Below are 10,552 nucleotides of genomic sequence, written 5' to 3'. Positions count from 1 at the left end.
AGGCAGAAAATCTAGGTCCCAGAAGGCTGACTTAATGCTCAAAACAAACACAACCCAAGGTATATTATTCCACTTGGCAAACTGAAATAGGCATACTTTTCTTTCACAGGGAACCTCTAAGTCCACTTTTAAACAAATTTTAGCGTAGGTACCAGTTTGAGATTTTGATGACATTTATGGATCTGCTTTCCAGGTTACTGCAGTGTATGCTGTGTGCACACAGCAGCAGGGAGATATTTGTACTGTCTAAAATGATTTAAGTCTGTTGCACTCGATATTTGATATAGAAAAGAGAAAATATAGCACGTCCATGCTATTAAAAAATTATATACATAAATGCTGACCATGATAGCCTGTGGAATGTTCAAATTGTTCTGTCTACACACACATCCCCTTAGAATTTTCAAAATATTCAAGAACTTTTCAATTTTCTCTAACTTTACTTTCATAAGACTCACAGTCTGTGACTCTGAAAATTGACTCCAAATTTTGAATGAACAGACACCCTTCCAATGTGAGTCCTAGTGAGTTCTGCGAGTGTTAGAAGTAAAGCTTTCAGTCAGCTAGGAAAGAACAGAGGTCTTTCCTACTTGCATTAAAAATTGGTTTACTAAGAGTTTGGCGAAACCTTTTGTCCCACATTGACAATATAGTAATGTTTCTTGCATTATAAGAGGATGGATTCCTAGATAGGGAATAATTACTCCAGGTCTCTGAATCTAGACAGGCACCTGGATGTAGGTGTTAACTTGTCACTCAAGAAAACATCAAATTCACTCTTCACAAACTATCATATATCGAAAGTCAGAGTGACAATTTTTAAAAACCCTGTACAACTTATTACTGTTTCCCCTTCTGTAACCACTTAGAATAAAGTTGAGTGAGATCATGAGCAAGTTATGTATATCCAAATTTTAAAAATTTATATATCACTTATTATTTTTCTAAATAGTAAAGTGACCCTAATTGAAATATTTTCAAACTGGTTCACCCTTAATTCTTAGTTTCTACACTTAGTATCATGCATTAATCAAGTATGTACTCCAAGAAATATTTTCCTGTGTTTAAGATAGGAAAATAAAATTATACAATAGGATAGACACATGTGCCCAATAATCTATAGTAGTTATTAATCTAAACAGCAAAAGCAAAATGTGTGAATTACTTAACTGGATTTTGCTTAAACACTGAAGCATGAATTGTCTTTGACAAAACTAAGTAAAACCAACTTTCTCATGTGAAAGTATGCTTTGACAAGAGTCTACTTGCAATGTGTCATCACTGGACTATTACTAAAATATGGACTATTGTTCAGCCACCCACAGAATCACAGAATATGTCATATGCCTTATTGGGCACATTATATTAAAGGATTTAACACAAATATACATAATTATATATATATATACATATATATATGTTGAGAATCATAGAGAGAGTGAAATGTTATTCTTAATTTCATAGTGTTTGTGAAATATATTTTAAAGTAAATGAGCAAACTTTCTACATAAGCATTGTGCCCGTGTCTGGTAAGACTTCTATAATCTTAAATGAAATAAACTTATATAACATTCTTGCATTACTGAGAAGCTTGTTAAGACCTTTTTTCATTATTTTTAAAGGCAGTGCTGTCACTAAGGTTTCACTTGTTAAATTTGTTGTATATGTAGCATTATGTTATTAAGATGATGAGATAGAACACATAGATATTGGATACTTATATTTATCTCTGTGCATTTCTGAATTCTTACTAAAGTGAAAACAAAAAAAAAAAGAGTTGTTAAGTCTAGAAGAATAAAGAAACAGAACAACTGAGAGAACTAAACACAATTTTAGAAAATAGAAACTGAATGAATGGCTGATAGCTGTATTAAAGACAAAAGCCAAAGCCTATTTATAGAGATTTAAATGAAAGGTATACTGTTTATGTTTCAGAATACCAGAAAGTTTCACTAATTGTAGTCATCTCTAAATTTAAGGGTATAATTATGTGTAGAATAAGGAGGAAAGATTGAAAAATTTCATAGAGGTTTAAACCCTACCTTTTCCACTACACTATCTGAAGACAGGAAATTGACTCTGTATGGATGAGGGACCAGAGAGGAAACCACACACAAGTGCATGCAGAGCTTAGGTAAAAGGCAGAGACTGAGTATCTGGATGATGAATAGTGAGCTACCTTGCTGCTTTTCCCATGCTTAGCTTCCAGCTAAGCTTACACTCCCCAGAAAGAAAACGAAAAGATTTTGCTCTAGAGATGTGGGTCATCCAAAGAAAAAAAGATTTGTTAGTCACTCCATTTAGCGGATATTAATTGAAGTGCTTGATTCATACCAAATCCACTTACTGTGAAACCAGTAGACAAGTTTCACCTATGTTTAAGAAAGTTTTGATCACTTCATGACTTTCTTTTGAATATGTGTTTTAGTTTGTGATGGTTAAATTTATGTGTCAACTTAACTGGGTTCAGGAATGCCCAGATAGCTGGTAAAACATTATTTACATTATTTCTGGGTTTATCTATAAGGGTGTTTCTAGAAGAAATTATCATTTGAATGACGGAGTAAAGGTGATTGCTCTCATCATGTAAGAGAGCATCATCCAATCCATTGAAGGACCACATCAAACAAAAAGTCAGAGGCCAGACAAATGTGCTCTGCTTAGCTTAGACATCTATCTTCTCTTGTCTTGGGACATATGCATTCCTGGTTGCTGAGCCTCTGGACTCACACTGGGAATTATACCATCGCACAGCCCTCATCCCATTCTGAAGTTTTTGGACTCAGATTTATACCATCAGCTTTCCTGGTTTTCTAGCTTTCAGATGGCAGCTCATGGGACACTTCAGCCTCCATAATTTACTGAGCCAATCTCTACTGATAAATCTCATTCTATATATCTATGTCTCTGTCTCTATATCTTGTCTATATTTATATCTATATAGATATATCTTACTTTTTTTTATTTCTCTAGAGAACCTTGACTAATAAATAATTCTAGGACTACCAGTTGCTCTCAGACTCACTCCTCACCATTTTCATTCTGCTGGATCCCTGGTTGCATTTCCTGGGTCCCCGACAGCTGGATTCAGTCAGAGTGATGTATTGTCCCAGTCATTGCATTACCAGAAATTTCATTTTTTGTGTGACTAACCCCCTGAAATATTTTCTTCTGTTCTAAATAATTATGATATTCTGGAATTTCTGGTTGGATTTGACTAAAACCATGTGAAGGAATCAGTAAGGATCACCAGAAACAGAGATTATTCTGTACCATGAAAGACAAAGACAAAAGGAAACTTTAGAGAAGATAAGGACAATAAACAGAAGAAAATTTCAAATACATTATAATTACTGTCCATTAGAAAGTAAAAGGTATTGCATTTATCAAATAGTACTAAAGAATATACAAAGAAATTTTTAATAAAAAAGAAATAATCTTTGTTAATTAAAAGTATTACTCTAGGAGAAATTACTGGAAAACATAAGATTAAAGTTCAAGAAATCGTACAAAATGTCTAAGAAAAAGGCAAGTCCAAACATATGACAGAGAAAATATGGCAACATTATATAGTTCTATTGAATGGTAGAAAATATGACTGTTAAGAATTCCAGAAGGAAGAAAAAGGAAAATTAAGGAAAGAAGATAATAAGAAATTGAACAAGAAAATGTCCAAGAATATTAGTGCAAAAATCTTTAAAAGAATTCTGATATTACCCAATAATATGAATTAAAAGAAATTTTACACAAAAATAAATCATCCTTATATTTAGAAAACCATGAATAAAGAGATGTTCTATAAGTTTCCAAGAAAACTAAACAGGTCTAAATAAAATTTATATTAAATGCCATTTGGACATTGTAACATCAAGATTTAAAGCTAAATGACAAAGAAGGGAAAAGCGTTCTGATTTCTAAGCAAAAATAAAAAATTGCTTGTTGGAAAAAATTATTTAGGAAATGTGGAGACAAAAAGAAGACTTTTATAAAATGTGCAAGGTTTCAAAATATTACTTCCCACATATCCACAAGAAGCTAATGAAGAATGGATGTTCTTCTCTAAAATAAAGGAGTAAATGTAGAAAGAGAAAGGGCCCAGTGAATCAGAACAAAGGAGTACTGAAGAGAGTTTATGAGGGGACTTTCCAGGTAGATGGTAAAGGCAAGTGCCAAGATGGGAAGAGCAGGCAAAATGGACAATGTGTCACTCATTCTAGCCTAAAGCATGAAGGCAATATGACAGATAGCTGATGAAGATTAGCTAAAGCAAAATAAAAACACTACTGGATTAAAAATGTGTTTAAGTTTATTGAATTGAGAGTTTAAGGTTATATTAAGTGTTGACACATGACAACCTAATAAAATATTAAGGTTTAAAAGAAAAAAAAGAAGAATTCATTATTTGGGCCCTCTATGAAAAGTCAAGAGGCATAGATTTTATATTAAGCTGGACAAGAGACTTTGAAAAGAATTAATGATGTTGTTACTTATTTATTGATATTTTACTACTATAGTAATATATACCATAGTAATACATACTATAAGATGCATATAGTATAATGTACATTAAATATATACATGTTTACATATACTCTACATAATATATACTATACCATACTTGCCTATAGGACATACAAAATGTACTAGATTGTTATATAATAATAGTACTTAACCTCAGCAAATATCTTCTTTGTTCATTTTTCACAACCTGAGGTTTTTGGATTTTTTTTTTCTAGAGACAGAATAGTTGGTAATAAATATTTCTCTTAAATAAGTAATTTCTATTGCCCTTTCCAACCTCTAAATTACAGATCTCCATGAATAATTCAAAATATAAACATAAAATACAGCTATTACAGATTAAAAAGCTCATCTCATTTTAAAGCTGTGTTACTTCAAATGTGTTTTCCCCATAATGCAAAATTAAAGGAGTATGTCCAATCAAGCATAAAATTCATTTCATGGTTAAAAAAATAATTTTCAATAATATGCTAAAATAGAGATCTTGAGATAACAAACTATCATGCATATTCAGATGTAATAATTAGATTTATGTTTACACTTTATAAAAGTGAATGCAGTAAATTATCAATTGTAGTAAATACAGAATGCTTGTAATTATGGAATAATGTCCTTTAAAAAAGATAATCTACTAACAAGAGCTGTGGGCAAAATCACAATACTTTCATTTTATTCATGGAGAAAAACAGTTGTGACTATTTTATTTCTTTCTTATATTAGATGTGCTTTTATTCTCATATATACCCTTTTTTGTTATTTATTTTTCTGTGATTGTCATCATAGACTCATAATATAAAGTTGGCATAATTAAAGATCTAACAATCACTTTGATATTAACATAAGACACTTTCAATGCAAACCCCTCTGAAACAGCATGCACAATCTATTCTTACACTCACAATCTCATGTGATCATAGTCTCAGAATGTTCCTCATTCCAAGATGTACATAATATGAATTTGAGACTTTGGCATATAATTTAATCACTTTAAAATACTTTTTGTTACACACAGGAAGACTTAAAACACCGTATTTCTGGTTAACTACATGACATAATTACCATGTATAGTCAATATCTGAAATTTTAATTGTGAGAGAACATTTCATTAGAACTTAGTACTGATTTTCAAACATTCAGGAGTACCAAAATAGTTTTGTATTGTTTTATATATATATGAGTTAAAATTTAAAGATAAATATTGTTTATAATGTTATCTGATTACCTTACAAAATAATTTGGACATTAACATTATAGGAGATAAACTATGTTTTAATATTTACTATGTTATTTTTAATAGATAAGTTTATTTAAATAAGAACTATTTTGCACCCACAAATATTCACATAACACCTCTGATTCTTTATCTCCTGCCTAATTTAGATAGAATGCCTATATTAAAATCAGGAGATCAGATCCTTATGGTTTACTGCAGTGCCTGTCAACAGTCTATAGGTTAGCAATGGGGACCATTGCTTAGGATATTTGTTGTATGGCTTGGGATGGAGATATTTCAGGTCAAGGTATATATTATATAATATAAAATTTTCAGATATTAGGTAGTAAGAAATGAAAAAAATAACAGTTATACAGATTTTTGAAAATTAATTCAAATCTTGTGGTTGATCAACTTATTAAATTGATATGAGTAGTTGTAGTATTGTGATGCTAAGGCAACGAATTTGGTGGAAGAGAACTTGAGAATCATAGTGAATTATCTATGAAAGTATCTCTGTATATATTAGACATAGGCCAATACATTTTGTGATTTCTGAGACGTCTTGGAAAGTACATTATATCAAAAAATATAACTGCCAGACTCTATTTACTGGGAATTTCTATTCCTGTCTGGCCCTAAAGGTCATTAAAGCAGGGCTGATAACATCTCATATATAGAACCAATTAAACTATTTAATATATAAAGCAGTTCTGGTATTTATTAAAAATAGATTCAATCCTTAAAAGAATAGGTTTCAATAAAAGCTCTATGGCTAACATAATTAAATAAAGATAATTCTAATCTGTTTTAGTATGTTTTTTTCAGATAAAATCTAATTCCAATGTCCAATTAGGAAAATGTTCCACTTTCTCTTTGAACAAGGTGAGACGAAGATCTGTACTTAAAAAAAAGAACTTTAAAACAAGTACTAATACATTACAAAAAATCCTTTAAGAAGCAAAATGGAATTAGTAAGTGCACACACATTTAGTAATATAAAACATAAAAAACTTTAGTAATATTATTGACACATACCACATCAGATGAGATAAAGAAGATTACCGATTTATAGAGAGTTTAGTTATTTTTCTTCTAAATGGCTAGTTATTAAACATATGGGGATATTTGGATGATGTAAAAGAGAATGGGTATTAATATTATTTGGAGAAAATATAAAAAAAATTGCTAGTAATTTTTTTTTAATGTTACACATATAGATAGTTTACCTTCAATGATTATTATAAAATTTGATCTAAACTCAAACCAAAGAGAAAGTACTATGGAATGACTAATAACTTTGCTCTAGCACACATTGGAATTCTGGTACATTTTATTGGAAATGAGCACTGAAATTGACTGAGGTAATTTGAAAATTTGAATTTATTTAAGGAACAATTTGAATCAAGGAGAAGAGAAAAAGAGAAAGATAAGTACTGTAATAAGTGTCACAAAATATACTCTCTTAAAGTATTAGAAGCATAGTTATGTGATATCAACTTAAGAATTTAAATTGGATTTACTAAAAGAAAAGTAATATTTAATATAAATATGTATATATATTTAAAAATTAGCTGCCAAGATTGGATTTTTAAATTGTCAATACAAATTGCCAATGAAACTACCCAGATATTATAGAATTGTGAAGACAAGGTAAACACAATACTTATGCTCAGTTAAAAAAAATTCATTTTAGAGACAAGATAGGCAGACAACAGAAGGGACAGGCAATGTTTTGTTCAAAAGCCATATGTTTATGATGTGCTATGAGAAAGTTAGCTCATCTAAAGTTCATGGCCTACTAAGAATAGCAAAAGAAGTGTAAGATATACATTTCTAGACTTTGCTTATCTCTTAAATGTTCACTGTTACAGAAGAATGAGAAAAAAGCAATGTCCTGAGAACTAAGAAGGCAGAAGTAAGAAGTCAAATCTGAAAGAAAAAGTAGAAAACAGAACTCCAAGGAGCTGAAGCAACTGACATAAAAAAGATGGACCAGAGTAATTTATATAAACATAAGCACTAAAAAAATAAATAAATAATGGATAAATATATAAAAGAGAAAAGAGCACAAAGATGAACATATATTTAAAAAAAAGAAAATAAATTCAGAATATGTAAACCTGAAATATCAAGTAAAATTAAGAGTCCTAATGAAAATAATTTAAATTTAAGATATAAAGTTGTGTGTGTGTTCGTGTACTTACATGTACATATATACTTACACAAATTTAAGAGTTTATTTTACTCTTAAATATAGGTACATGTACTAATATACACAATATACTGTATATGTATACACATATACACATACAGATAGGTATACATATATTCACAAGTTTAGGAAACAAAGTGATATATATATACATAAATATATATATATGAGCATCTATGAATACATCTGAGCAGATGCACATGTAAGTGTTGATACGAAACTGAACGTTTTCCCTCACTCTGCTTCAACTCTCCCACGCCCTTACCCACTCTATTTTTCCAGAGCAACTACCACTTTTTAATTTACTGTATAATTTACTTATATATTTATTTTCTTTTTTTATTGTCCACTAAATTAGCACATCTAGGTAGCTAAGGAGTTTTTGTGTTTTATAATTTATGTATCCCAAGAACCTTGAATGGTATCTGGTACTCAATAATATTTGCTTTTTTAAAAGTTAATTACTTAATAACTTATAAGCAGTTGTCAGAGTTATGTAGTAGAAATGAGAGTCCAGCTTCATGTAGGTAGTTACTCTAGATTAATCATTCAAAATGCCTGGACTGTGGGCTGTTGCTATAATAAAAATTTCCCCAGACATAAGGGAAATAAAAAAGACATAGGCAATGTACTGAATTTTCTATAATTATATATTGATACAATTTAACACTCCCTTTTAACATTGTTTCTTTGTTTCTTTATCATAAGGAAATACTTGTTCTTTTTGGAAATTTTAGTGATTATGAGAATATGATGGCACTTTGTTGTAGGTATAAAGTTTTTAAACAACAAAAGGTTTGACAATTATATATCCATCAGCATTTTTAATCCTACTGACTTGTGACACAGATGTTATTGGGACCCATGTCATTCAAGAGCACTCTTTGTAGTTCCAATAAGAACTATTAAGGAAAGGGTATAGAGTGCCATTCAGCAATGAGACCTCTGGGGAGTTTGCTAGCAATTTCAAGGGAGGCTTTTCTTAGATCTTCTCAAGCTCACACAGACCAATCCATGCAGCCACAAGGGACGTGAAATTGAAAATTCATTAAAAAAAAACATATTTTTATAAAAGCACATTGGGCCAATCTTTAAACATACTTAAAATCATTTGAGAATAATTCTGTTATAAAAAGAACTACATAATAAGAAAAGGTATAGGTGTGAGAATACAATCTGTTAATAATATGTAAAAAGACTACCATAGCTTGACTTGAGAGAATAGGGAAACCTCTCTCTTCTATAAATGACTTCCGCATCTCATTCCTAACGTGGCAACTTTGGAAGTGCCATGGATGGCACTTTCTATGTCCTGAGGCTACAGCAGCACCATCAACTGAGGTCTAAAATTGGTTCCAAGAAGATTGTCAGGTTCGTCAATCATTAGACTTTCAGGTATCTAACAATAATTCTTCTCCTAGAGTCCAGCTGAACACTTTATTTTACAACAGAGATTCAGTTTAATTATGAGTATAAATAGAGCAGATTTAGTGCAAGGACATAGAAAAATGACTAGTATTTTCAGTAATCTTACATACCAATTTTAATTAGAAAATCAAAATAAGCAGGTTTGATCAAGTTTTATGTCCCTCATGGAGACTCCAATTACCAAATTTTCAAAATATCAAGTGAATAAAATTTTGTTTATATGTCAACCAAGAAAACTGAATAATTATTTGTTCTTTATACATCTTAATTTTCATATATTTTAGTATCCATTATTTTCTATTAAGAATAATTTTTAATATATATATTATGTTGAGGGACAAGTTCTTAATTAATTTTCAATAAATATGTGGCCTGTCAGAAAAAAGAGAATAACTTATACTTGAATATTGCATAAAGTGATTCCTGTTAAAAAACATTCATAAATTTTGTATGGGTGATGGTTTTATGTGACAATACTGTCTTCACTAGATCAAGGCTGGCAGTCTTTACAGAAAAAAAAATATCCAAACTTAACTAAGGCAGGGGCAGTTATTTCTTTTTTGTTTGTTTGGCAAAAGTAGAGTGATAGAGAAATACTTAGTGTTTTCTTAGTATTTCACTGACTAGGTAAAACAGTCAGACGTCAAAATAGGAAACAGTGAAATCTATATGTCCATAGTAAATTTTTGCAAAAGTAAAGAACTAAATAAAACAATTCAAATTATAAAACCATATGACTTTTTCATTTTAATAGCTTTAAGGATCATTTATTTTATATTTTTCTTTTTTAAATGTTTCATAATGTCTTGGCTAATGTCATTTTCGAACATAATATTTAATAACTTTGCAGGATAACCTACAGTCAAGAAGCGTAACTCAGTATTTAGTGAATAAGGCCAACTCTAAAACTTGAATTTAAAACCAGAATTTTAGAGATAATTAGCAGCTGAACTTGCATATATAAGACAAATGAAATACATTTTTAATGGAACTGAATGTTTGGTCCAAACCGGGTGGCTCAATTTAATAGAACGTCACTCCAACATGCTAAAGTTGCAGGTTTGATCCCTGGTCAAGGCACATACAAGAATCAACCAGTGACAACATGAATCAGTGGCCAACAAACTGATATCTCTCCTTCCCATTCCTCTCTATAAATTAATAAAATTTTTTGA

Source organism: Saccopteryx leptura, chromosome 1 (assembly GCF_036850995.1).
Source record: "Saccopteryx leptura isolate mSacLep1 chromosome 1, mSacLep1_pri_phased_curated, whole genome shotgun sequence".
NCBI lineage: Eukaryota > Metazoa > Chordata > Mammalia > Chiroptera > Emballonuridae > Saccopteryx > Saccopteryx leptura.
Note: the sequence above shows the minus strand (reverse complement) of the source record.